Source organism: Gopherus flavomarginatus, chromosome 22 (genome assembly GCF_025201925.1).
Source record: "Gopherus flavomarginatus isolate rGopFla2 chromosome 22, rGopFla2.mat.asm, whole genome shotgun sequence".
Lineage (NCBI taxonomy): Eukaryota > Metazoa > Chordata > Testudines > Testudinidae > Gopherus > Gopherus flavomarginatus.
In genome coordinates this window covers 15,943,136-15,969,633 of record NC_066638.1, presented here as the reverse complement: position 1 = coordinate 15,969,633, position 26,498 = coordinate 15,943,136, and the positions used below count along the sequence as shown (strand labels likewise).

The window sequence follows — 26,498 nt, the reverse complement described above, 5'->3', positions numbered from 1 at the left end:
CACTTTTACTCTTCTGCCTATTCAAATGAAAATTTAAATAAAGTTACACCTGAAACTACTGTCAAAACTTCATTACCACATTTTATTTCAGTTTTTTCTCTTCCTCCCTCCCCTCCTCATGAGTGCAAGAGGGTCACATGTCACTTCTGTTTCAGCCATACAGTTTCAGAGAAAGACTGGCCTTATCTGGTTCACTCAAGAAAATTATAACCCTTTCAGCACCAAAGGGCAACAGTCAATATATAAGATGCATCCAGAGCGTGCACTCAAAGAGCCAGGTTACAATAGGCTAGATCACACAAATGCACATGCATATTAGCCTTACACGGCACAGAGTGAAGAGAAACATCAATAATGCAAAGTCTATGTCTAACCAGAAATCCTCTGTTTGAAAATACCAACTCTTGCCGGCCGCTCTTTCACAGCACACGCTATCCAGCATTTCCTGGGTATTTTTTTTTTAAATACGATGTCTGTTCAGTGAGAATTTTCCACACTTTGGACACATGCTGTGTTTAAAGGCTTGCAGGCCCTTTTTGATTTGAAAAAGGCACCACTGAAAACACAGACATGTGAAAGCAGCAGCACCTGGGAAATGTTAATACAAATGTAATGACTTGCATGTGCTTTTCCTTAGAAAGGCTCTAATATTTTTAAAATCACATCCCCCCTATAGACAATATCAGGTCAGCCGGGATATATGACATGACATTTCTGACGATCACAGGTGACTCTTTTATCCTGCCTTTTTCTTTTCACTATACAATGGTTTGTTTAAGATCCAAAGGCCACTTAAAGTCTATAAACAGCAACACTGTCAACTAATATCAAAGACTCCAGCTTTCAACCATTACGTATATATACTGCAAACACTCAAGCATGTGCTTTACTAGATAAAACTGTCTGTATTAATAATATGATGTATTTGCATAGTTCCTTTAATCTTGAAGGACCTCAAAGCAATTTACACATTAGAGCAGAGGTTCTCAAATTGGGTGAGAAGCTGGTGGGGGGAACTTACTGCGCACATTTCACCCGCAGCAATGAATAACTAGCCACGCAGATTCCTCCAGACATATCAGGGCCTCAGACGACACTGTGCATTCGACTCTAGATGGCGCTGTACATTTTGACAGATTTCTAACAAGCTAGCAGAGCATTATACAAAGTCGTTGCCATCTGTACGTTTATGCACATTTAAGCGTAAGCATCAACCACAATCGCTGTTCTGCTTTTGCTCTTATTACAATGGATCGTTGGCTCTATTCGAATCAATGCCTCACTGTTTTTATATTTAGTGAGAGTCGCATGTTGATTTTTTTTTTTTATCTGTACATGTACTTGTGGGGCCGGTGGGAGGGCACAAACTACTAGAGACACGAAGAAGCAGGGGCACAATCATATACGTTTGAGAACCACTGGACTAGAGAAAGAGTTGACTCACCCCCAATGAACTGCTGCAATCTGGAATGGAATATGGCAGCTGTTTTCACAAAAGTCGTAGAGTGTCATTTTCGAAAGCACCTACATGAAGGTCAATGGCACTTGTATTCCTCAGTAACATAGGCACTTTTGAAAATCTCACCCTCAGAAAGTGTGTAAAAACTTGGAATTTGGAGAAGCAGAACATAGTCAGATTAGAATCTGGCCAGGCTGCCATGGCTCAAAATCCTACTCTTGTGCAAAGTGCTACCAGAGCTTTAATGACCACAAGTGATTAAGTACTCCGTTTTATACCTCACCCAACTTCCTCAACACAGCTGGTATAGAATGCTTCCCACTGAGTTATCGAGACTGCTTTCCTGCAACACCAGAGATTTCTCTAGATGTCTCCCATGCAAGTATTGACCAAGCATTGACCTAATAACGTTTAGTTTACAAGTGAGATTAGAGTCCCTAGCTGTGGTACTGTACCTTATGTGCAACGGCTCTGCAGTGAGTATTTCTGTCCTATTCCTGGGGAAGAGTTAGGCTGAAACAAGCTGAGAATTTCTTTTATTCGGGACTTCAATCTGGATTCAAATTGGCATTTCAATAGGTGAAAGGCCACACTGCATTTGTAGATCTAGGATTCTTCTGTGCTAGGTAGATCACATATATATCATCTTCATGATTTTGCAACATACAATAGCCATCCCTAACCGGATGTGAATGGTTTCCTAACATGTTAATGTTGGAGACAACACTGAAGCCACTATATTACTTTTTTTTTTTCTAGGCTTCTTCTCTCAGGCTGCCTTTACATGGATGCAAAAATCTGGCACTTTCTGAACAGCCTTAATGAAGAGGAATAGCGATGGATGCATCTTCAAAACACTGCGAAGTATGAGGATAAATCCTACTTCTCAGAGTCGAATTACCACACACTGCAGACAAGCCCTCAGATCAAGTCGTTCAGTCAAACTGAGGTGAAGCCAGTGAAAAAGGTAGATGATTGACAAGGAAAGATTACTCCCAAAATAATATGGGATGTGTGATTTCTGGCAGACTTAAATAGGGCCACACAGCATATTGTATCTCCTCCCATAGAGACTAGCTGTAGGTCGAACTCTGGCACAGCAGGGTACAGATTTGCTTGCACTTGCTGCTCCAAGGGCCATCAATGGAATTTCTAAGTCATAAGTGCACTCTGCAATTATGAACTTTTTTGGTTTGTTAATTCATGCAGAAAGAATATACAATACAAGTATGCATGTCAGCAAGCAAATGGTATTAAAGCAATAGGATTGACAAGAATAATCATGACAATTTAAGGAAATATAGAGAATGCCTCCATGACAGAGAAAATAATAATAATTGAAAAACTTAGCAAAATAATACAGTGCATAGAGTGGGAACAAAGGAGAATAAGTGGGATCTATAACACAATTGTTATAGTACAATCTGACAATATCAAATCTAAGAATGGAACTCCACGCATTAAATAATAAGCATGACTGACTGTTTAAATGGTACACAATATATTCTACAGGTACATATAGAATAGGTAATATAACTAACCAAAGGCTGAGCTAGTTGTTTGGCCAATAAAGAAAAAAGGTATTTGTTTTCTAAATTTGCAAAAAATATTATAAAATTGTGTTCAGAACAATTTACAGGATCCAAATGCTATCTAAACATTAGGTACTTCAAATATGTAAACAACAAAATCTCTATATATTAACATTTTGTATCAGTATCTTGGATTTAAATATCTTTGGTTCCTTAGCTGGTAGAAAGCACTACTCTTTGAGATAGCTAGAATCACTGTCAAGACTGCATGTGGAAAGACAGATGAATGAAAAAAGTTTAAAAGAATTCAGAGTCTTGCTTGCCACCCATGTTACCCTTGCAGAGATCACCCTGAACTGACTAGACCTTTTCTATCTGTTTTAATAAGAGCTATGCTGGCCTAAATACAACTTCCATATTTTTATTTGTCTTTCTTATGGAGACCCTATTTAGGCAAAAGAATTATTCTAGAACAACTGAGAAGAATTTTGTACAAGAAATCCTTCATAATTAGCAAAATTTGATAAGATAAGGATAAAATACAGATGCTGGAAGACCAGTCGCTGAAGAGAGGAACTAGAATTCAAGTGATGTTAGTGCCATCAACAAGATTCCAGATCAAGGCACTGTCCTATTAGAAACAAAGGACCGAGTTCTTTTCTTTTATACCTGCAGAAACCTGATCATCTAGGTCAGTGATGAGTCAGAGAGCACACTGAGGGATCACAGCACTTTGACAAATAGGAGATACATGCATGCAGTGTAAGGGAATCTTGGCTACTTCTTCAAAATGTTTCCCCCTTTCAATCAGCATCATTTCGGTCTTGTCCAGGTTGAGTTTGAGCCAGATGCTCTTCATCCAGAAGGTGATTTCTTATGACTCTCCAAACTGGTCTCATGTAGATGCTGAATAGAAGGCACTGAAGAGAAAAGGGTAGCAACTATTTACTACCATTCACTGAGGTCCGCTGGAAAAGAGGGTTTGGACCCATTGTTCTCAGCAAGTTATCTTAAGTGCCTATACACAGATGCAAGAAGCCTGGGAAACAAGCAGGGAGAACTTGAAGTCCTGGCACAATCAAGGAACTATGATGTGATTGGAATAACAGAGACTTGATGGGATAACTCACATGACTTGAGTACTGTCACTGAAGGATATAAACTATTGAGGAAGGACAGGCAGGGCAGAAAAGGTGGGAGAGTTGCATTGTATGTAAGAGAGCAGTATGGCTGCTCAGAGCTCCAGTATGAAACTGCAGAAAAACCTGAGAGTCTCTGGATTAAGTTTGGAAGTGTGAGCAACAAGGGTGGTGCCGTGGTGCAAGTCGACTATAGACCACCAGACCAGGTGGACGAGGCTTTCTTCTGGCAACTAAGAGAAGTTACTAGATCACAGCCCTGGTTCTCATGAGAGACTTCAATCAAACTGATATCTGCTGGGAGAGCAATACAGCAGTGCACAAACAATCCAGGAAGTTTTTGGAAAGTGTAGGTAGGGTGACCAGATGTCCCGATTTTTGGGTCTTTTTCTTATATAGGCTCCTATTACCCCCTACCCCTGTCCCGATTTTTCACATTTGCTGTCTGGTCACCTTAAGTGTAGGGGTCAATTTCCTGGTGCAAGTGCTGGAGGAACCAACTAGAGGCAGAGCTCTTGTTGACTTGCTGCTCACAAACAGAGAAGAGTTAGTAGGGGAAGCCAAAGTGGATGGAAACCTGGGAAAAAGGCTAATGTAGTGCCCATCTTTAAAAAAGGGAAGAAGGAGGATCCAGGGAACTACAGGCCAGTCAGCCTCACCTCAGTCCCTCGAAAAATCATGGAGCAAGTCCTCAAGGAATCAATTCGGAAGCACTTAGAGGAGAGGAAAGTGATCAGGAACAGTCAGCATGGATTCACCAAGGGCAAGTCATGCCTGACTAACCTAATTGCCTTCTATGAGGAGATAACTGGGTCTGTGGATGAGGGGAAAGCAGTGGACGTGTTATTCCTTGACTTTAGCAAAGCTTTTGATACGGTCTCCCACAGTATTCTTGTCAGCAAGTTAAAGAAGTATAGGCTGGATGAATGGACTATAAGATGGAGAGGAAGCTGGCTAGGTCTTTCGGCTCAACAGATAGTGATCAATAGCTCCAAGTCTAGCTGGCAGCCGGTATCAAGTGGAGTGCCCCAAGGGTCGGTCCTGGGGCCGGTTTTGTTCAATACCTTCATTAATGAGGATAGCGTGGACAGCACCCTCAGCAAGTTTGCAGGTGACACTAAACTGGGAGGAGTGGTAGATATCCTGGAGGGGAGGGATAGGATACAGAGGGACCTAAACAAATTAGAGGATTGAGCCAAAAGAAATCTGATGAGGTTCAACAAGGACAAGTGCAGAGTCCTGTGCTTAGGACGGAAGAATCCCATGTACTGTTACCGACTAGGGACTGAATGGCTAGGCAGCAGTTCTGCAGAAAAGGACCTAGGGGTTACAGTGGATGAGAAGCTGGATATGAGTCAACAGTGTACCCTTGTTGCCAAGAAGGCTAACAGCATTTTGGGCTGTATAAGTAGGGGCATTGCCAGCAGATCGAGGGATGTGATCATTCCCTTCTATTCGACATTGGTGAGGCCTCATCTGGAGTACTGTGTCCAGTTTTGGGCCACACACTACAGGAAGGATGTGGAGAAATTGGATAGAGTTCAGCAGAGGGCAACAAAAATTATTGGGGGGCTGGAGCACATGACTTATGAGGAGAGACTGAGGGAACTGGGATTGTTTAGTCTATAGAAGAGAAGAATGAGGGGAGATTTGATAGCTGCTTTCGACTACCTGAAAGGGAGTTCCAAAGAGGATGGATCTAGACTGGTCTCAGTGGTACCTGATGACAGAACAAGGAGTAATGGTCTCAAGTTACAGTGGGTGGAGGTTTAGGTTGGGTATTAGGAAAAAAATTTTTACTAGGAGGGTGGTGAAACACTGGACTGGGTTCCCCAGGGAGGTGGTGGAATCTCCTTCCTTAGAGGTTTTTAAGGTCAGGCTTGACAAAGCCCTGGCTGGGATGATTTAGTTGGGAATTGGTCCTGCTTTGAGCAGAGGGTTGGATTAGATGAGCTCCTGAGGTCCCTTCCAACCCTGATGTTCTATGATTCTACGACTGAGCTTCTATATCAAATTCCTCACTGCAGCACCTGGAGGTGGTATAGAGGAGCATGCAGAGTCTGATTCTATGATTCTCCTGCACTATCGACTTCAGCCATATCACACAGGTAGTTTAGCAGTACCTTGTGATCTACTGTGTCAAAAGTAACAGCGAGCTCTAGCAGCAGGGGCATAAAGAGGTTGCCTGTATTTATAACCACGAGGGGGTTAGCTTTTAGTGCTATGGGGTGCTCTCTTCATGTTCTTCCCTGGTCTGAAAATCCACTGTGGGGCATCCATCATGTTGGCAGATGTCACGTGCTGTTGGAGTTTCATTTTCAGCACTTCCTCTATGATTCTCCATCAGCATCAGAGAAGGTTAAAGGCACTCAGCACCTTGGAACAGGCATATGCATTATGACATAGTCGTTAATCACACAGTCATGTACTATTTTTTCTCCAGCACCCACACTCCATTTCAGGGCACAAGATGGAGCCACAAGAGGGCAGAATTAAGGTGGCATGGGCATCTGTAAATCTAGCGGTTCCTGATTTTGAGTCCTTGAGTTTGTAATGTACATAATGTTATTTTAACATGGTTTTCTTTGTATGTAATGTTACACGTGCACTCTCTCTCCCTCTCACTCCTACCTGATCACGCTGGTAACTGAATATAATACTCAGCATATAAAAACAAGTACTCAGTACTTTTAACAGAGAACGTACCGTACTGCCTGCAAACAACTGTCCCAGTTCCAGAATGCAGGAAAACGGGATCCTGAGGGAGGGAGGGAATTGATGCTGAGTGGCAGTTCATTTCTACTTTCTCTCAAAAATATTGTATTTTCCTGCTGTGTTTCCATGGAACAAATCTACCGCATATTGAAAGAAATGCCTTTCAGAGGAAAGGGCTAGCTTAACCCTGAGTAATCGTTTCATTATTAGACTCTGAAAAGGAATGTCTTTGCTTTTTGTTTTATGGGTTTGCCACTTCTCAGGAAAATCTAAAAAAAAAAAACCCTAGAATAAAAAAAATACTCTAATTTCTGAGCCAGTTCTTCAGTGATGAAAACAGAATTTACTCAATTCCTTCAGTATCCAGAGAGTTGAGGGGATTCCCAGAATACAAACAGATCCTCACTGCAAAGCCAAGGCATGGAATTATGAATTACACAACCAGGCAACGGTGTCCTAGTAAAATCATGCCGTATCATGCAAACCGAGATACCTCAGCTAACACTGTTACACATACATCCTTGGCTCTTTATGCAAAATCCATAGGATTAACAGGAGCTTGTTGTGACAAGCTGCTTTCACCACCCCCCACCCCTACCCTCCAAAAAGCAACACAAATGCAAGGTATTTATTGCATTTGTTCTTTAAATGATGTACTTTGATCTCCACCCAGATAACATGCCAGCAATAGGGGCTAGCCTAAGGGCACAGCAGCAGCCTGTTGTTCTGTATCACAGTCTGGAAAGCCAGGCTGGGCATTCCTCCTTCTGCAGAGGTTGAAGGGGAGTGTAAAATGACCCTCATGGAGTTAATGTGAGATACAATCCTCCAACACCCCTACTCGGACCTCCAGCAAACACAGCTTTCCCAACCTAGCCAATCAAGCTTTAGCACAGATTAAGGATCACCACTGCTTGTATCCTGTGCCTGCACATACAGGAGTCCTAACCCACCAAATGAAAACACTCCTCATGCCATGCAAACATATTCTAAGAAACTTGACAGTGTATTAAAATGCAGAGAAGATGAGCTAAGTGCCTGCCCTTCATTAACCAGTACCAGACTTATATCTGGACCACAACCCAGAGACAGAAGAGTGGGTGTAAATCACAATGACACCTACAAAACTGACAAATCTAAGAATGGTCTTGTTAACTGTGTTGCCAACTCTCACCCAGTAATGTGATTTTGGCCCCTGCTGAAGGCAGTTTCCAATGACGTGAAAATCTAAAACCATTGCTTGATGTTGGGGACATAAAACCAGAGGGAGAAGGAGACAATCCCCCAATGTAGCCACACTACAAGTCTAGAAACTAAGTTAGTCCCTGTTCTTTAACTGATACCTGTTAATATTCTGTGCCATTCACAACCCGTGTTATACATCAAAGCCAGAGAGGAGGTACCTGTCATTCACCAATTTCACAGGGCTCCCGGACTGGGGGGGATAAAAGGCCCTTTAGAAATCTAGCAATTGGATAGTCGAAAAATATTGTGTGACCCTGAATTGGGGGCTGGGGAGCTGCTATCATTGTCAACTGCAGCCTTACAGAGCTGAAAGATAGACCTGGATTTTTTAGGGATAGCAGGTAGCCCAGAATAACAGGAATTGGAGTTTCTACCGGAGTTGTATTGTACACAAATAGAGAAGCTCTTACACTTGGCTGCATAGGTCATCCTGATAGAATCCTTTCTGTTGTGTACTACTATGTTCTGGATTGCAGTAGAGCAGCATTTTTACATGGTAATTAACCAGCCAGCATCCATGCTGTCCAGTGCAATGACCTCAGGTCCAGGAGAAGGATCTGCCCTGCTGGGATATTATGTCAGGTACGATAGGTAAAGTGACTGGAGGATGAATTGATAGGATCATTAGGTCAGAATACAAGAACTGTCTGGGCCAAGCTGGTACTAGCATGATCATTACAGGCAAGTCCTCTCTGAGTTTCCCCAGGACCTTCTGAGTTAATGGGATCGGTAGATAGATGTACACTGAGTCCATGAGGTGAGGAAAGCATCTGACCGAGAACTTGGGCTTGACCAAAACATTTGGCACTTTTTGTTCTTGCCTGTGGTGAATAGCTCTATCAAGAGGTAACCCTACCTGTGGAATATGTTCTGTGGGATGGAGTCCTCGATGGTCCATTTGCAGTCGCTTGCAAATTGCTTGCAGAACTGGTCCGATAAAATATTCTGTAAGCCTGGCAGATGCTGAGGTACTGGTGTGATTTGGTGAAAGATGCAGCATTTCCAGAGGTGAACAGCTTCTTCACAAAGGGAGGACAGTCACGTCCCTCTCTGTCTGTTGACATAAAACATTGCTGTTGTGTTGTCCTTTGAGACTTGGACTGTCAGTCTGCACAAAATGGGAAGAAATGTTGTATAGGCTAGATGAACACCTCTGCTCTTCAGAACATTTATGTGAAGGTAAATCTCTTCGGAAGTCCAAAGTCCTTGGGTCTGAAGGTGGCCCGGATAAGCTCCTCATCATAACATGAATGCTATTTAATTACATTACGGTCACTAGTGTCTTGGTGTGAAGAGGCAGAGAAAAGAGCACTCTTTTTTCATACCTGGAGAGGATCCGTCCACTAATTTAAGGATGAGAGGACTTCTAGGGGACATGCACGGTCATGTAATGTCTGTTCTTGCTGTGTGACATACATGGAGAAGGCCATGTGACCAAGAAGTCTAAATCAGATTCTTACTGACATCTGAGGGTGAGCGTGCAGCTGGTTGACAAGATCTACTGTGATATGGAATCTGTCCTGTGGTGGATACTATCTTGTTGTGAAATCTATCACTGCCCCTACAATCTATATTCTCTGGATTAGCCTATAGTTGACTTTTCCTTGTTGACTCTGTGACCCAGGATAGTGAGTCATTCACCTGTTGCACTGATTTCTCTTAAATGAGCCAAGGTTTGGGTATACCTGGATCCCTAGCCTTCTCAACTGAACCATCATAACTGCCGAGCACTACTTGATGGCTTAGTCTTCATTTCTAAAAAGGTGAGATTCTTACATGGAATAATTAATGCACAACTGTTATCTCGCTGTAAAATTCTAAAGGAGAAGAGGCACCCGTAGTTTTTACCACAAGGGAGCCAGGCAAGGTCAGCACTATCTCCTGTCTGGTAGAGAGGCTGATTTAAGTGACAGATTACATTCCATACTCCGGGGGGAATTCTGCACCACTGCACATGAACAGAATTTATGTCCCCCGAAGACTTCTTTGCTTCCCCACAGAAAAATGACTTTCTGATGGGGAAGCAAAGGGAAGCCACAAGAACAGTCATGTGACCCTCCCCAGCAGTATGTTTCAGGTGCCCAGGGCAGCTGGCAGAGAGGTAAATCATTGTGGTGCTGGGGTGGGACTGGGGAAGACCCGGCTGGTGGCTCCTATCCTGCAGCAAGCTCAGCTGCTAGTCCCGGCTGGGCTGGGGAGGATGAGATTTCTCTTCCCCAGCACAGCATCCAGAGCCGGGTCAGACCTACCCCAAGATTTCTCCCCCAGCTGCAGGAAGTTCTTCAAACTTCCTTCCGCACCCCTCACTTCCTGCCCCCATTGTTCCTCAGCTGCGGGGGGAAGGATCCCTGTGCAGGGAGCTGCTCCGCCATCCACCCAACCCTCAGGCGTCCAGACCCCCTCACACCCAGACCCTCCTGCCAAGATTCACCTCCCCCCTGCACTCAGAACCTGCCCAATGAGCCCCATTCCCCCTGTACCTGGACCCCCCCCCCGACCTCCCATACCCAGACACCCCTGACAAGCTCTATCCCCCCACACCCAGAAACCCTGCTGCTGAACCCCAACCACTTTCACCTGGACCCCCCCCCCAACAAGCCCCTATGCACCCAGATCCCCCGCACCCAGATCCCGCACTGAGCCATCCACACCCAGATTGCTCACACCAAACCCTCTCAACCCACACCTGGATTCCCCGACATTAAGGAATTTAAATCACGCAGTGCACAAAAGAAATAGAAGTTGCCAAGAGTTCCATCTCACAATCTGGGTGGTGAGATGGAATCATGGGACGCTTGGGGGTGCTCTGCCCTCTGTGACCTCAGGTGGGGGACATGAGGGCCCAGGCACAACCCTGAAGGACACAGCTGGCCAAAGAATCCAATCTCACACATGAAAACGTCAACATCTTAGCTCAAGGAACAGCACCATGCACTGCTGTGGCACTACAGAAATAAACAACTGTAGGCAGATCCTGCTCGCACTTACACCACAGTAAATCCAGGGTTACTCCATTATAGTCAGTTTAGTTTCTCTGGATTCTAACCAGTGTAATAGAGAGCAGAATCTAGGCCTCTTATCAGTAATGTATATTGTCCCCCTTTGTTTACTATGGGCAGGGGAGCCTCAGAGCAGAGATCACACCATATCAGTCCAGAACCAAAAGCAGTAAGGGCCTGAGCCTCAAAATCATTGAGGCTACTGATTTCCACTGAAATCAATGGGAATTAAGTACCTAAATACCTGATGGATCAGGGCCTCAGTGCTACCAGTCTCAGTGGATCCAGGCCCTTGTCTGTGATGGGGACATGGCAGCTGCCAAGGGGGAAGAAAAATGAGAGAGAGAAAATGGAGGAGAGAACAGCAAGATTCTAATAGCAACTCAGGCAAGAAGCAAGCGATTCTTGAAAACTTCTGAACTATTTCTTGTCAGCACTGACAGGCATCTCCTTGCACAAGGCCCTCACATAGAAATGTGTACCCAGAAAAAATTCTTTTGTTGTGAAAACTGGAAATGTGAAAGTCACAACTGGGCACTCCCTTAAGTTACTGTTTTTACACTAGTGTAGCTTTCTCTACAGGGTTCTGCAGCAGGATGGTCAGTGATCAACTGGAAACAGAACGGCACCAACTCATATCAAGCTCCTTTCACTTGTATTTTCTAGGAGCTGGAGTCAAGCAAGGGGGTTTCTTTTAGAAGCAGTTTATATGTTACCCGGGGCCAAAAATGCAAGGTTATTCCTGAAGAGCATGATTTTAATTCACTATGGGAAGCCCATTTTTCTGCTTCCCTCCGCCTTCCTAATAGGAGAATCTTGCAGTGGTTTCAATCAATCTGGGCTGTGCCAATGCATCCCTTCCCTCCCACTACCCACACAGTCTTCCCCCAAGTGTTTTCTCCTACTGCCTGCAGAGTCCCTGATTTACTTTTACTTTCTGCCCTCACTCTATGCCTCACTGCTCCCACAAAACCCAGCCCCCCTTGCACAGACACCTGAGTCCACTCCCTCCCTGTTCTGACTGGCCTCATTCTCTTGGAGACAATCCCACTGAAGACTGAACCCAACCGTCCCCTGCACTGACTCCATTCTCCGTTCCTTGCCATTCCCATGGAGCCCATCCTGACCCTGCCTGCTCTCAGACTGGCCTTTCCTTCCCTCCACAACCCGCAACTATTTCACCTTTCGATGACAGTGAGTCACCTCAACTCAAACTGAAACCAAGTCCAACCAATAGCCCTGGAGACAATTCATGTGGAGATGTTAATTTTCTGTTTCAACATTCCACGTTGAAGCAATGTTAATAACAACTCTTATGTATTGGTTAAGGATGGTGGAGGTTCAGCATAGGATTGCCAACTTTCTAATGACCGAAAACCGACACCCCGTCCCGCTCGTTCTCCGAGGCCTCGCCCCTGCTTGCTCCATCCCCCCTCCCTCCGTCACACACTCTCCACCACTCTCATTCGCTTTCATCCGGCTTGGGCAGGAGGTTGGGGTGTGGGAGGAGGGAGAGGGCTCCAGCTGGGGGTGCAGGCTCTGGGGTAGGGCCAGAGATGAGGCGTTTGGTGTAGGCTCCAGCTGGGGATGTGGATTCTGGGGTGGGGCCAGGGATGAGGGGTTTGGGGTGAAGAAGGCAGCTCCGGACTGAGGCAGGGTGTTGGAGGGGTGTGGGCTCTGGGAGGGCATTTGGGTGTGGGAGGGGACTCCGGGCTGGGGGTTGGGGTAGGTGGGTCCGGGGTCCCAACAGTGCTTACTTTGGCTCCCAGGAAGCATCTGCCAGGTCCCTGCAGCCCCTAGGCACATGGACAGCCAGGGAGGCTCCATGCCTAGTGCTCTCGTGCCCACAGGTGCTGCCCCCACAGCTCCCATTGGTCACAATTCTTAGCCAATGGGAGCTGCGGAGCTGGCCCTCGGGGCGGGGGCAGCATGTGAACCTCCCTGGCCACTCATGTGCCTAGGGGCCGCAAGGACCTGGCGGCTACTTCTGGGAGCTGCACGGAGCTAGGACAGGCATGGAGCCTGCCTTAACCCCGGGCCCCTGCTGTGCCGTCGACAGGATTTTTAACAGCCTGATCGGCAGTGCCGATAGCAGCCAACAGGGTCCCTTTTCAACCAAGCATTCCGGTCAAAAACCAGACGCCTGGCAACCCTAGTTCAGCAGCAACATAGTGATTAAAAAAAGTAAAGCCATCATGTCCAAGCAATGCTGTGAGACCACACCAAAGACACTGCTCTGCTACTGCATAGCAGAGCCAATGACTGGTGCTCTGAGATCTTCACTTATAGGATCTAGAGAATTGCAAAGTATTATTATTAATTACCCATGTACAGAGCTACAGGTATAGATGCCTCCCTACACAGATACACACAGACACAATTTACTCAGTATTGGCACAGGAGTTTCATATAGGAGGGACTTGTGGGGGGTGGGATGAGGGTTTTTTACTTGAGAGACCTTCATTAAATGACAGAGAATGAAACTCCTCCATCAGACAGGTTTCAAAGTCTCTGTGTATCAGACATAGTCTGACTCAGGGGTGAGGGAACCAAGAACAAGAAGATTTCTGACCCATTAAGAATCCGTAACTCTTTTCTACTGGGGCTTTTAGACATAACAGCAAAGGGGGGAAATAGCAAAACACTTCAACACCCATTCATGCTCAAAGCTGCATCTGCTCCAGCCGTGAAAGGGCATGAAACCAGAACATCACCCGCTGCTGCTGCTGCACAATAGTCAGCGATCCTGTGCCAAGTAAATGCCTAGAGCAGTGTTGCTGACTGTCACACCCAGCGGGTGCTGTTTGTGGGCAGAGCCTGTTAAGGAGCTTCTGAGAAACAGAAAGGAGGCGGGGGAAGGAGAAAGAAGGAAAAAAAGAGAAAAGAAAGAAAAAACATTTGCTGCACTGGAAAATGAAACTTAATAGACATGAGTTTGACCACACCTTTGACAGAAACCCCTCTTTATTACTGGTGGGCAACTGTATTTTTATCTTGTGGTTTTCTGTTTTGCAGACGCATTCCAGCAGGAAAACAGAGACAATACACACCATTGAGCAGCACAGTTTATTTTAAGGGATATAACATTTTCCTATGAGGATGCTTTATTTGCATCTGCTGCAGGAAGCAGTAAAATGGCAGGTGTGTTTCCATATAACCCAAAGACAGAAAGCAAACTGAACAATGCAAAGCAAATTCTTTTGTCTTGCAAATTTCTGCTCACTGCACTGGAAGAGAAAAAAAAGAAAGAAAGGGGTTTTCCCCAAGGCCTGTTTTCTACCTAATTAGTCCTGCAGATGCTCACAATGCCAGGAAGGAGATTCATGCCCACCGGCATGAGAAGGTAACAGACACAGTCTGCAGGCTGAGCCATTGCTCCACATTTCTGTGCATGTAAAATGTCTAATTGCTAGCATGGCATGCTATATCTTGGAGGAAATGGGTGTTTGTTCCAGAAATACATTTTAGCAAAGTGGTTTTTTTGAGGGTTTTTTTGGAGGCACAGTTCAGAGCTCACAGTCTTGAAAATTTGGAGGCCAGATTAAGTATTTGCCCAAAAAAACTGATCCAAAAGCATTTAGAATGGAATTTGTTTAGTACACTGAAACCTTGTCAATTTGGCTTTCATCCCTCCATCTTCTCAATATTTTATCTGAATGATCACTATATCCAGAGCCACAAAACTGTGAACTAAATCAGATAAGAGCATAGAAACAAAGGACCTGCTTTTCCACTGCCTTTTACCTTATGTAATTACTGACAGCTGTGTAGGGTTTAAAACACTAATTCTGATTTAGCAGGGCTTATACCTATTTTGCTTTCATTTTTCATGGGTGTCAATGACAACACATGTTGCAACACACTGGAGAACTGGAGAGAGTCTTCACCATGCAGTCACCTCAACAAGAGCATACTGAAGCCAATAGCTTAACAGGATTCAAAAGTGGGTAAGGCTATTACTATATTCATATTAATGTAACACCCACTATTACCTGACATAGGATAAAAACACCGGTAAGCGACAAAAAACAATCACTAGCTCCTTGGTATTGGGAAACAACTCCCTCTGTGGCAGCAAAATTCCCCCAAAAAAATTTCGGGAGAAAATGGCTATTTTGTCAACCTGCTGGAATATATAGTTTTTCAGGTGTATGTTGAAAAACCAAAAACCCAACCATTTTTGAAAATTTTTCGTTTTTTGGCAACTGAAAACTGAAATGTTTCAGCAAGTCAAGCAAAAACATCTGATTCTACTAAAATGTTTTAATCAATTAGATGAAATTTTTTTGCAGAAATATTGAAAAAAAATTAAAAATTACTTGTTTTCAGTTTTACAATGAAAACAGAAAGCTTCTTGTTTCATGAAAATTTTTAATGGAAAAAAATTTTTTTTAAACCAGCTCTACCTCTGTGGGCAGCTAGTTCCATAACTGTCCACTATGGGCTTTCTTGCAGCTTTCTGTTAAGCTTCCCATGCTGCTGACTGCCAGATAGGATACTGAGGGTATGTCTACATCTACAATTTTGCAGCGCTGGTTGTTACAGCTGTATTAGTACAGCTGTATAGGGCCAGCGCTGCAGAGTGGCCACACTTACAGCAACCAGCGCTGCAAGTGGTGTTAGATGTGGCCACACTGCAGCGCTGCTGGGCGGCTTCAAGGGGGGTTCGGGGAACGCGAGAGCAAACCGGGGAAGGAGACCAGCTTCCCCGCAGTTTGCTCTCGCGTTCCCCGAACCCCCCTGCAAACCGCAGGGAAGGAGACCTGCTTGTTCGGGGGTTCGGGGAACGCGAGAGCAAACCGCAGGGAAGGAGAACTGCTTGCTCGGGGGTTCGGGGAATGCGAGAGCAAACCGCAGGGAAGGAGACCAGCTTCCCCGCGGTTTGCTCTCGCGTTCCCCGAACCCCCCTGCAAACCGCAGGGAAGGAGACCTGCTTGCTCGGGGGGTTCGGGGAACGCGAGAGCAAACCGGGGAAGGAGACCAGCTTTCCCGCGGTTTGCTCTCGCGTTCCCCGGACCCCCCTGCAAACCGCAGGGAAAGAGACCTGCTTGAAGGAGAGGCTTCCTCAGGTATGCTGGGATACCTGCTTATTCCACGGAGGTCAAGAAAAGCGCTGGTAAGTGTCTACACTTGATTACCAGCGCTGGATCCTCTACACCCGAGACAAAACGGGAGTACGGCCAGCGCTGCAAACAGGGAGTTGCAGCGCTGGTGATGCCCTGCAGATGTGTACACCTCCTAAGTTGCAGCGCTGTAACCCCCTCACCAGCGCTGCAACTTTGTGATGTAGACAAGCCCTGAGATAGATTAGCTAGCCTTAGCTGGTATAGCGCTTCCTACATTCCTTTTCTGATGTGACAAGTCACTTCAGGTTATTTTCAATACTCATCTGTATAATTTACCAACACGGTATCTGAGCACTTATAACTGCTTCCAATTGACTCAACCAGACTGCTCCTGATTGGCTAAGAATTGCACACATCTTATTGTTTTTGTTCCTTTGTCATTCCCACCACAGCCTGCCTGTCTCATCCACCTGCTGTCCTTTAGACTGTAAGCCCGTCCTAGTGACTTGAAGAATGGGGCCCCAATCTCACTGGTTTTTAGGTGCTACTGCAACATAAATATTAAGTAAATAATAATTTCTGTACCATTCAGAAAGGTGTAAAATTCTACCCAACCTTTGAAAACATCAGAGATGCAGTACTTCTCATCTAATGGAATCATGGATACCAAGGACAGAAGGGAACAATGTGCGTCACCTCCTAGTTTGATCTCCTGTATAACCCAGGCCAGAGAACTTTTCCAAAATAATTCCTAGAACAGATCTTTTAGAAAAAAACATCCAATCTTGATTTAGAAATTGTCATGGATGCAGAATTCAGCATGACCTTTGCTAAATTGTTCCAATGGTTAATTACTCTGTTAAAATAATTATGCCTCATTTCCCATCTGAATTCGTCTAGCTTCAACTTCCAGTCACTGGATGGGGTTGTTATATCTGTTCCCCTTGTAGAAACGTACAGAGTGTGATCCAGTCACCCTTAACCTTCTCTTTGTTAAGCTAAATAGATTGAACTATTTGAGTCTAGCACTACAAGGCACCTGACCCCTTCCACCCAAATGCTCCCCAGAGGGACCATACAACAACACCAAAAGGCTTTGGAGATCATTTTTGATCCACAGAACATGAAAGCAGCAATCACAAAATCCAAACAACACTGAACTTACAGGTTAGCATCTCTCTCAACACCCACTATATCAACTGTTCACAGGATTCACATTCCACGAACAAAAGGGAAAGGATGTCTTATAATAACTGCATCTTCTAAATATTGTAGACTGTACATATGTGCTTCAGCTTTCTGCCTGGAACTAACCAACCACAAGGGGTCTCCCACTAATTAACAAGAATAGCATGAATATTCGAGGCTCAGTTCATAGCCAAATGCAAAGGCAACAGGGCTGCCTCTCAATGTACCTACAATTCATCTCCACAAAGCGTGCTGGAAAATGGAAGCTACACAAAACCTTTGCGGATCTCCGTCGTAAGGAATACTTACAGTGATGAAGCTCAATAGTATTATCTCTTCTGTAAAGAATGCGCTCAAAAACAGAGGCTAGAGAAGGGCAAACGATTCCGACAGTGCCAATGAAGAGAAAATGCTATTTTATTTCAAGTGAAATAAGTGGAACAGTCCCCCAAAGCAGCATTCTGCTACATGAGAGCACAGAGTTCAGATGGGATCCACTGTAGGAACTGAACAGCAACAGCAAAAGGTACAAAAGCCTGATTATTGTCTTGCGAGATCTCTTACGCCGAGTTCTAATCCAGTTACTGGGTGCTCTGTGCATGGCCAGCAAGAGACAGGGTGGGGGTGTTGTTAAGAAACTGAACTGAGACTCAGGAGATGAAAGTTAAATTCCCAACTCTGCCATGGAGCCTGGCTAGTTCAGTTGGTAGAGCATCAGACTTTTAATCTGAAAGTCCAGGGTTCAGGTCCCTGGTCAGGTGAAAAAACAACCTTTCCTCACTTGATATTTCCCCAGAAACTAAAGAAGGCATATCTTCAGGATGTTATCTGCCACAGACTTGCTGTGTGCTCACATCACCTCTCTGTGCCTGAGTTCTCCCTCTGATGGCTGATTTTCATCCAGTGATAGGGAATTTTGGCAGGTGGGAACTTCTATGAGACACGCCCACCTCAAAAACCATAAAAAGATTGGATGTGTTATTTGCTGGTGAATATATCCAAGGCAGTTCTCTCTCTCCTTTAACACATTAAAAAACAAAAGAACTCAACCCAATTTGCAGCTAAGTATCAGGTGTTTCCCTTGGGATTTCTGCACTGCGCATTGACAGCATCAAGATACTTTTTTACTGCCAGCAGGTCTCCTGAATGTTATTACAAATACTGCTTTGCCCTAGAGCTCAGAAGTAAATCACAGTGGTGGCTGCTGCAGTTGCAAGTGACTGCACCCAGTTCTAGAGATGTGTGTCTGGAATGGCTGGTGGCTCTGCTTAGCCAAGCAGCATTTGACTGGACCACTAGAGAGAAGCTGCTTAAAGGCATTCCAGAAACTACTAGTCAACATAGCACTTATGGCATACAGACAGTCTAAGTGATAGAAAAAAATCTCAGCTGGGGCAGTTCACCATTCTAGCAGTTTGCTGTGAAAGTTCAGCTACAGCTGTGCACAACTGGGGTAGTTACAGATGTCTTTCCTAGTGTTGTTTGTGGAGCTATCGATGCTGGCAACATATGCTACCACTTGCCTATTTCTCTCCACGTACTGAGTACTGTTACCAGCACCATTTCACCAGCCAGAAGGGCAGAACTCAATCCTGTGTAGTGGATCACTGGATAGGAGTTGCTATAGTATTGGTGCCAACACCAGTGAACCATCCAGCTGGGCTTTCTGCAGTGCATGTGGGTCATGTTGTTCCCCTAGACCAGAGCTCATGGTTCACCTAAATCATCTCTGGCCCAGAGCCCACAGATCAAAGTCAGCTCTTGAAGGTAGATCTCCCAAGTCATTGTGTAACTTGCTGCTGCCGTGGCAACAGACTAACCACACTGACAGCAAAACAGGCTTAAAAAGAGGAGTCAGACTTTCTCCAGGAAGCTCCAAGCATTTTGTGAGGTTGGAAGGTCCAGAAAAAAGTAACAGGGATCAAATGAGTGAAATGCAAAACCAACAAACAGCAGCAGTGTCCAGAGCCATTTCATGAGAAAAATACAATGTCCCTGGAATGGCTCTGATGGTGCAATGCATGGACTGTGCATTGAAGCAAAGCACAGTAGGATGCAACCATTTGTGTTCCCCTATGGCCAAACCCTGAGCATCTTCCTGGTCCCATTGAAACCAAAGGCAAAACTTCCACTGTAGGTGCTGGATTGTAGGGGGGGAGGGGTTGACATAACATGTAAATTGTGTGAGACATCGACCCACTCTCTCCCTGGAGTTATCAGATGTAATCCACATTTTGTCCTTACTTCCAAATGCTTAAGCAGTGCTGTCTAGAACAACTGTTATTAATTGTTCCTGCTGATTTTCTTAGCATTTGCTTCACACATTAACCTGCCTAAAGAAACCTCTCCTAAATCCCTGACCTGCCCAACCCTTCCATAAATTTGTGGCCATTTGTTCTAGTGTTCATCTCTGGCCCAGTAATTTAGGGAAAATTATTTATTCTATTTATTTCCTTCAGAATTTAACAACACTTGAATAAGGTCCCCACTTAGTCTCCGTTTTTGCAAAGATAAATGGACATGATTTCATACGCTGAAGTGCCTGTACCAGCCATAACGTACTCCATTTCCTTGTATATAGAAAAGAAGCCATAGTCTATGCTGTGGCATACGTTTTAACTTTGTACATGATGGTCATAGAGCTGATTCTAGCAATACTCACACGATCTGGAGCTGGGGCCAGCATTGCCACCTGCCCCTATTTTTCAGAAGCTTCTCAATTTTGTTGTAGCAAAACCATGCCTACCTACCCTACACAGTCCCATTCACATGGGCACAAAGTCTGGAAACAGGCCACATGGCTATGAAACAGGAGTACATTAAGGATGGAAGACAGTTTCCATGTGAGCTAGCGTTCTGGCTGGACAGGGCCCTAAGCAAAGCCTTCAACAACAGTAATCTGTATGGCCGAGGGAGGGAAGGGAAACAGATGCAAAGATATCACTAGCCTTGGTAAAGAGGGTTATGCATACAAATGTTTGGCCCATGCTCCGTGACACCTAGCTACCACCCCAGAACACCCCCTTACAGCTCAGGTCACAGAGGGTCCACAAAGCAACAGATCCCCAAGTTTTCACATTGAGTGGAGGAGCCAGAGTTGATAATGGAAACAATCTGCTTTTACGTTCCCCTGTGGTACACAGATTTTCTGGCAGGTGCCAAAATAGAACATCCTGCCAGAATATGACCCTTTGATTTATACACCTGCTTTACCCCTATGCGATACACGCCTATCTATACATATGTGCCTAGACACACCCAACATCTAGCATTTTCTAAGAATTGTGGAAGAAACGCCCAATTGCTGACTAAATCTCAGATCAAACAGGGCTAAAGAGTCTCAGCAAACAGCTGAGAGCTGGGAATTCTTCTGCTAATCCTTACGCAAATCTCCTAATGTTAGGGCTAGACTACACTGGCAGTGCTAAAGCGCTGCTCTGGCAGCACTGCCTGACCGCGCTTTCACATGGCTTGTGTGGTCGCTCTAAAAAGCCACCTCCACAAGGGGCATGCTCCCAGCACTGGGAGCACGGCTCCTGGTGTGCCTGCACTGTCTATGCTAGCACTTTACAGTGCCAAAACTTGCTGCGCTCAGGGGGGTGTTTTTCTACACTCCTGAGCAAGGAAGTTGCAGCCCTGTAAATTGCCAGTATAGACAAGCCCTTTGTGACGAACTGGGAATGTTCTTGATGTTTCCTCTGAATACTGTGTTGGTGCCTCAGTGTCCCCTATGCAGTTCTTAAGTATCTAGGTGGTGGGATAAGGGCATGTGATTGCTGAAGAGCAAAGGGCCAGTGCACCTAAATGCCTGACCCTCTGTCTCCTAGCAACTGATGGCCTGGGCCCCTCCCCTGCAAAGGTGCCAGCTGAAGGTGTTGGAGACAAAGAGATCAGGTGACCTCCTGGCCCGGGAAAGGGGCTGAGCAGAGAGGAGGGGCTGGGGGGGTTGTTAGGCTGGAGCTGGCTGAGGGCAGACCTGGGGGTCTGGCTCACTGACTCCCAGAATGGACCCGGCCGAGGGGTCCGGTTCGCTGTATCTACAAGCTCTGTTTTAGACCCTGTTCCTGTCATCGAATAAACCTCTGTTTTACTGGCTGGCTGAGTCACGTCTGACTGCAAAGTGGGGGTGCAGGACCCTGTGGCTTCCCCAGGACCCCGCTGGGGTGGGCTCGCTGTGGGAAGCGCACGGAGGGGCAGAGGATGCTGAATGCTCCAGGGAGAGACCCAGGAGGTGAAGCCGTGTGAGCTTCTTGCCCTGAACAAGTCTGCTCCAAGGGAGAGGAGGCTCCCCAAAGTCCTGACTGGCCTGGTGGGGAGCAGTTCCGGAGCATCGCCTGGTGACTCCGTGACACTCTTACAGTACCTCTGCTGCTACCAATGATTCACTTATCCCTTTTAGCAACTGACCTGTGCACTAACTTCACATAACTGAAGAAAACCCTAACCCTAACCCTAACCCTAACCCTCTCATGCAGCTAAATCAGTCGTGACTCCCATTTCCCCCCTCCCCTTGCTGGGCCCCCTGGATGTATCAGTCCTCAGGGGAGGTGTGGGATGGTAAGTGAGTGCTTGAGCACTACGGCTTTACCAGGGGACATGAAGGACTGGGGACAGCCTTACTGCATATCTCATAACTAATATACGTGTTCTGTGCGCTCTTTTTCAGAGCTCAGGCATGTGAGAGATGCTGCCGAGGCAGGAACTGGACTCCTTTGGTGACCTCTAGTGAAGTATATGCATGTGTCTATGTGTATGTGTGTGACCACCCACTATGAACTAACCAGAGTGTCCTTTGTGTGGCCACAGAAATCCCAGACAAGGATTAGGATTAGATTTTACTAAGGACGGTTTTAGTGGGTTTGTGTTTTCATTCTGTGTTTGTGACATTTGTTGATAGGGGAGTTGCAGGGTGAAGGAGGGGTCGCTTTAGGGGGGCAGAGCTGAGACCAGCCAGGCACTGCTTTGGCTGCTTCATTCTTCCCTTGAACAGGGAGTTGGAGGAACGGCAGTGCTCAGACAGCTCTCAGGCCTGCATGCTGCCAGCTGGACAGGTAAGAGAGCCAGGGCTCCAAGCTGTCACTACAGAGTGAGCAGGATCATTCGAGGATTCCCCCGGGAGGACCAACTGTGCCAGTGCAGCTGCTACACCACTGCAGTAGTGTTGACAGACACAATGACTAGCCTAGCTCAATGCCCAGCCTCAATCCAGAAGGTGACACGTTGGCTTTGCACTGCTGGGGATGCACGGTTTGCAAGAGGCATGGTAGGAGGTCCAAACAGTGATTAGTATGTCGCCTTTCACTTGTGCAGGCAAGGCCATATAGACAGTAGTAGCAAAGATCCATTGCCTTACAATGCTTATAGAAGAGTATCATAAGCAATGATACATCCTGGTCTACAACTTTATAGATAGTTTTTATTTTTCCAGTCAAAATGGAAATAACCAGCTTTAAAATGATGTTGCTGTTCTCTGCCCTGGCTCATCTGGGATTTACCCAGCTGCAATGTGTTTACACTGCTAGCAAAGTTAATACTGACCTCCTTGGACCAGACATTCTAAGGAGGAAAGGTAATTTTTTTTACTATGAACTGGATGTCCGCATCAATAGTCTATAGCCCAATGACTCCACCTGCAACTGAATCTATAGTGCTGTGCAATCCCAGGGTGCTTCTGGACACCTATGGCATTCCTTCTATGTAAACTGTTTGTTTCTAAGCAGACAAGCTTTTTATTCAAAAAAATCAATCACATTCATTAACAGAAATATAGGTGGATTGTGAAAAGACAAATGCATGCATTCTAATGCAAAATACTGTAAATGAAAATCACTTCCCCTTCCACATATCTGCCAAGACCTGAGTTCAGGGGCTTCTGTTCTCCCAGCAGATGATCTGTCAGCTATTAAAAGAGCATTCAGGCTTTCTGTTATGTTTTATATATTTTTGATACTATCTACAACTGCAAAAAAATTCAGGAGTTAGCATATTGAAACAAAAACAGTTCCCTTCAAACAAATACTCGGATGCTATTTTCTAGTTAATAAATATATTGCATTAATTTATTAAATGAATAAAATCTGGGAGCCTGGGACTCAGCATTCCTGAGCAGCCCCACAATAAACAAATAAATGACCATGTGAAATGGGGGGAAAAAACTACTTCTAGAAAGGGAAGTGAAATTTGCTTTTAGTTTTCCAAAGATTAGTATCAATGTAAACGCTAATGTTATGAAAATCCTAATATTTTTTCTCTTCCTGGAATCTGAAGTCTCTTAAGATTCCCAGGCTACTAGAAAAGAGAGATAGAATGAGAGTGTGTTTTTGTGTTACTTTTCATGCAACGTTAATAGAAAAGTGGATATTTTACATGACAGAAATCATCTTCAGAGTGAATGGAGATGCCAGCTTAGTTTACAAGTTACAGTCTTTGCTATGAACTGTAACATTTTCATTTCCCATTGATTTGGTTCGGTTACTATGTTATCATATACAGTCACTGAGAACAGAATTTAAAATTAACTAATTTGTAGTCATTTGTAGACATTGTGAAGAAGAAACACACCTAATCATTTTGCGTAACTCACCTTTGCTGTGATGCTCATAATAAAGATACATTTTACTCTGAGGGGCTAACATGGCAATACCACCAATGGAATTTGTCCAGTGTCGTGGCCAAAATAACCGAAGTGCTGATTCCCTGTCCTGGAGACCGAAGCTCAGATTGCATATATCTACTCGGGTGTGCAAACTGCAACCCAGCATCTGAGGACTGGACCTGGGAGAAGTGGCGCTGGCCCCTTCTGTAGGTAAGAAGGTCAGAACGGAAAATTTCCCTGACTGCGGCTTTTACTGGGACTGTAGTTTTAGGGCTAATTCTGCTATCACAGAAACCAGTGGGTTATTTCCAATTGTCACTGGAAGGAATGAGAGGATAATGAGGCTCTATGTTAGCACAATGATGAGGTGGCAGAGATAACACTCAAAATTAAGAAAATGTAAATGTTAAGGTTGGCCACACAGCATGAAATCATTCTCCCTTGTACAAACATATGAAATGTATGACCATATGAAAGAGTGTTTAATTACATGGTCACATGCATCTGAGGAAGTGGGTATTCACCCACGAAAGCTCATGCTCCAAAACGTCTGTTAGTCTATAAGGTGCCACAGGATTCTTTGCTGCTTTTACAGATCCAGACTAACACGGCTACCCTCTGATACATGGTCACATAAGGTCTTTAAATAATATGAATGGGATTTTCAAAGGCATACAAGGGATTAGGCACTGATGACGATTCAATTGGCACTTAACGCCCTTAGGATCCTTTCAAATCCTATCCATCATGTTCTATCATTCATTGTACTACAGCATTACCAGTGTCTACAATAACTGTGATCATATGCTATAATTAGAGACTATCAGAACAAATTGGCATAAAAGGAGGCAGAGTTAAGGTTGTGTGTTCATCCTTAACTTTTGTATTCCCTTACTCCTGAGTGATTAAATATCCAACTTTAGAAAACCAGAATTATAGAGATGGGGTCTCTTCTAACAGGCATCAGCTGGCAAAGGCCAACTAGTGTTGATCAGGTCAATGGGAAGCCACACACTAGTAGACTTATCATGCACCAGTCAGCCAAAGCTGAGACTGACCAAATCCTCATACTAAAGCTTTAGATCTGTTTAAGGTATTTAGATTGTCTTAAGCCCTTATACTGGCACAACCTGTTTAAAATGATCTAAGACCTTAGATTGGTTTAAGCTGCTTAGGCAGCTTTAAGGCTTTAGAAAGGTTTAAACTGCTAAAAACATTCCCCAAAAAAGCAAATCGGGAAAACTGCAGGGAGTCTGGGGATGCTTCTGCCACCTTAAGAATATTTTTTTTAATTGTGCACTTGCAAGTATACATAAGTGTACAGGTATATAAAAGTGTATTTTGCTTGCAATACTAAAAGATAAAGTCAACCTCTGGTCAAGTGGTACATGCTAAGTCTACAAATACTCAGCTTGCTAATGACTTCAACTGGCATCAGTTGGCCTTTCATGATTGGTCTCTCTCTATCCATGGGTTTTAAAGAACTTGGGAAATTAAATGTAAAAACTACATTAATGCCAAACTATGGCTGCATCGTTGAGCAATCAAAAGTCAAGAAACGTGACAGTTTTACAGCCGTTCTAACTAGGTGCCAATGGCAGTGACAAGGGCTGGGCTCAATCTGCCGCAGAGTCATTTTCTAATATAAATAAAATTAAGCTCAGGACCCCACCCAGAACTATTCTGCTATTTCTAGATCTTAGAAATCAAAATAGAACCTGCCCGATCACCTTAATTATACCTAAGTGGGGTTTAGGTGGATGGAGATTGTGTGTATGTCTTCGCTGCAAGAAAAAGACAGCCTAGGTTGGTCCAGTGTAGTCTAATCTCATTCTGTCTCACTCTATACATGGTTCAGAATCTCCAGGCAGGAAACCCAAAGCAAAACATAACTTTTGGTAAGAATCCCCACTCCCCAGCCCCGGGTTTTTAGGACAGAGCCCTCTACCCCACTTCTTGATGAACCTGAACCCCATTCCCAAACCAGAGACCACTACCTGACAGTAAGGGTGACATCTACTCCAGGCCACACTGCCTACAATTCATATGCCCCCTTATGGGTACAGTTACAATAACAGTTATCATTTATACACTCAGAACAGACAAATCCCAACAAAACACACTATGCAGAACTATGGGTAAACATCATAGTAATTCATGGAAAAGAGGCTGGTGCAAGCAGGTTTTCCCCCTTTTCCCCTATAGAGGGAGCAGAGAGTTCCACCCTTCAAAGCCTTCTAGCTCTGGGGCTTACCGTTATATTTGAACAACCCAGCCTTATTTCAGCCATTTGCATATATCCACTGAAATACAGAGCCATGCTCTGCTCTGATTTACACAACATAAATCCAGACTAGCCCCCTGATGTAAACAGCCGTTAATTACAAGACCATGGCTTATTTTAGGGCATGTCTACACTGCCTCCTGCAGGGGAGCGAACAGCAGTGCGCACTAAGTGCTGCGCTGTAACTCCCCCACGTGGATGCTGTGGGCGCAAATGTAAAGGTTCCCAGTTCGCACTACTGTAATCCTCTTCAAACAGGATTACAACAGTGTAAAC

The 26,498-nt window shown here is 44.8% G+C and overlaps 1 protein-coding gene and 1 non-coding gene across 10 annotated transcripts in view; one reads left to right on the top strand and one right to left on the bottom strand.

Annotated features, from left to right (window-relative positions):
• HIVEP3 (HIVEP zinc finger 3) overlaps nucleotides 1-26,498 on the bottom strand; it is a 435,200-nt gene that overhangs the window by 396,370 nt on the left and 12,332 nt on the right. Inside the window, exon 1 of one of the 9 annotated variants that reach the window (XM_050932279.1) lies at nucleotides 8,947-9,031. The exons of the other annotated variants lie outside the window; for them this stretch is intronic. The gene's annotated coding sequence lies outside the window, so the exon portion shown is untranslated. Of the gene's footprint in view, nucleotides 1-8,946; nucleotides 9,032-26,498 lie in introns of those variants that run through there. 9 annotated transcript variants of the gene reach the window in all.
• Nucleotides 18,032-18,104, top strand: TRNAK-UUU (transfer RNA lysine (anticodon UUU)). Its single transcript has one exon. It is a non-coding gene; the product is annotated as a tRNA-Lys (tRNA).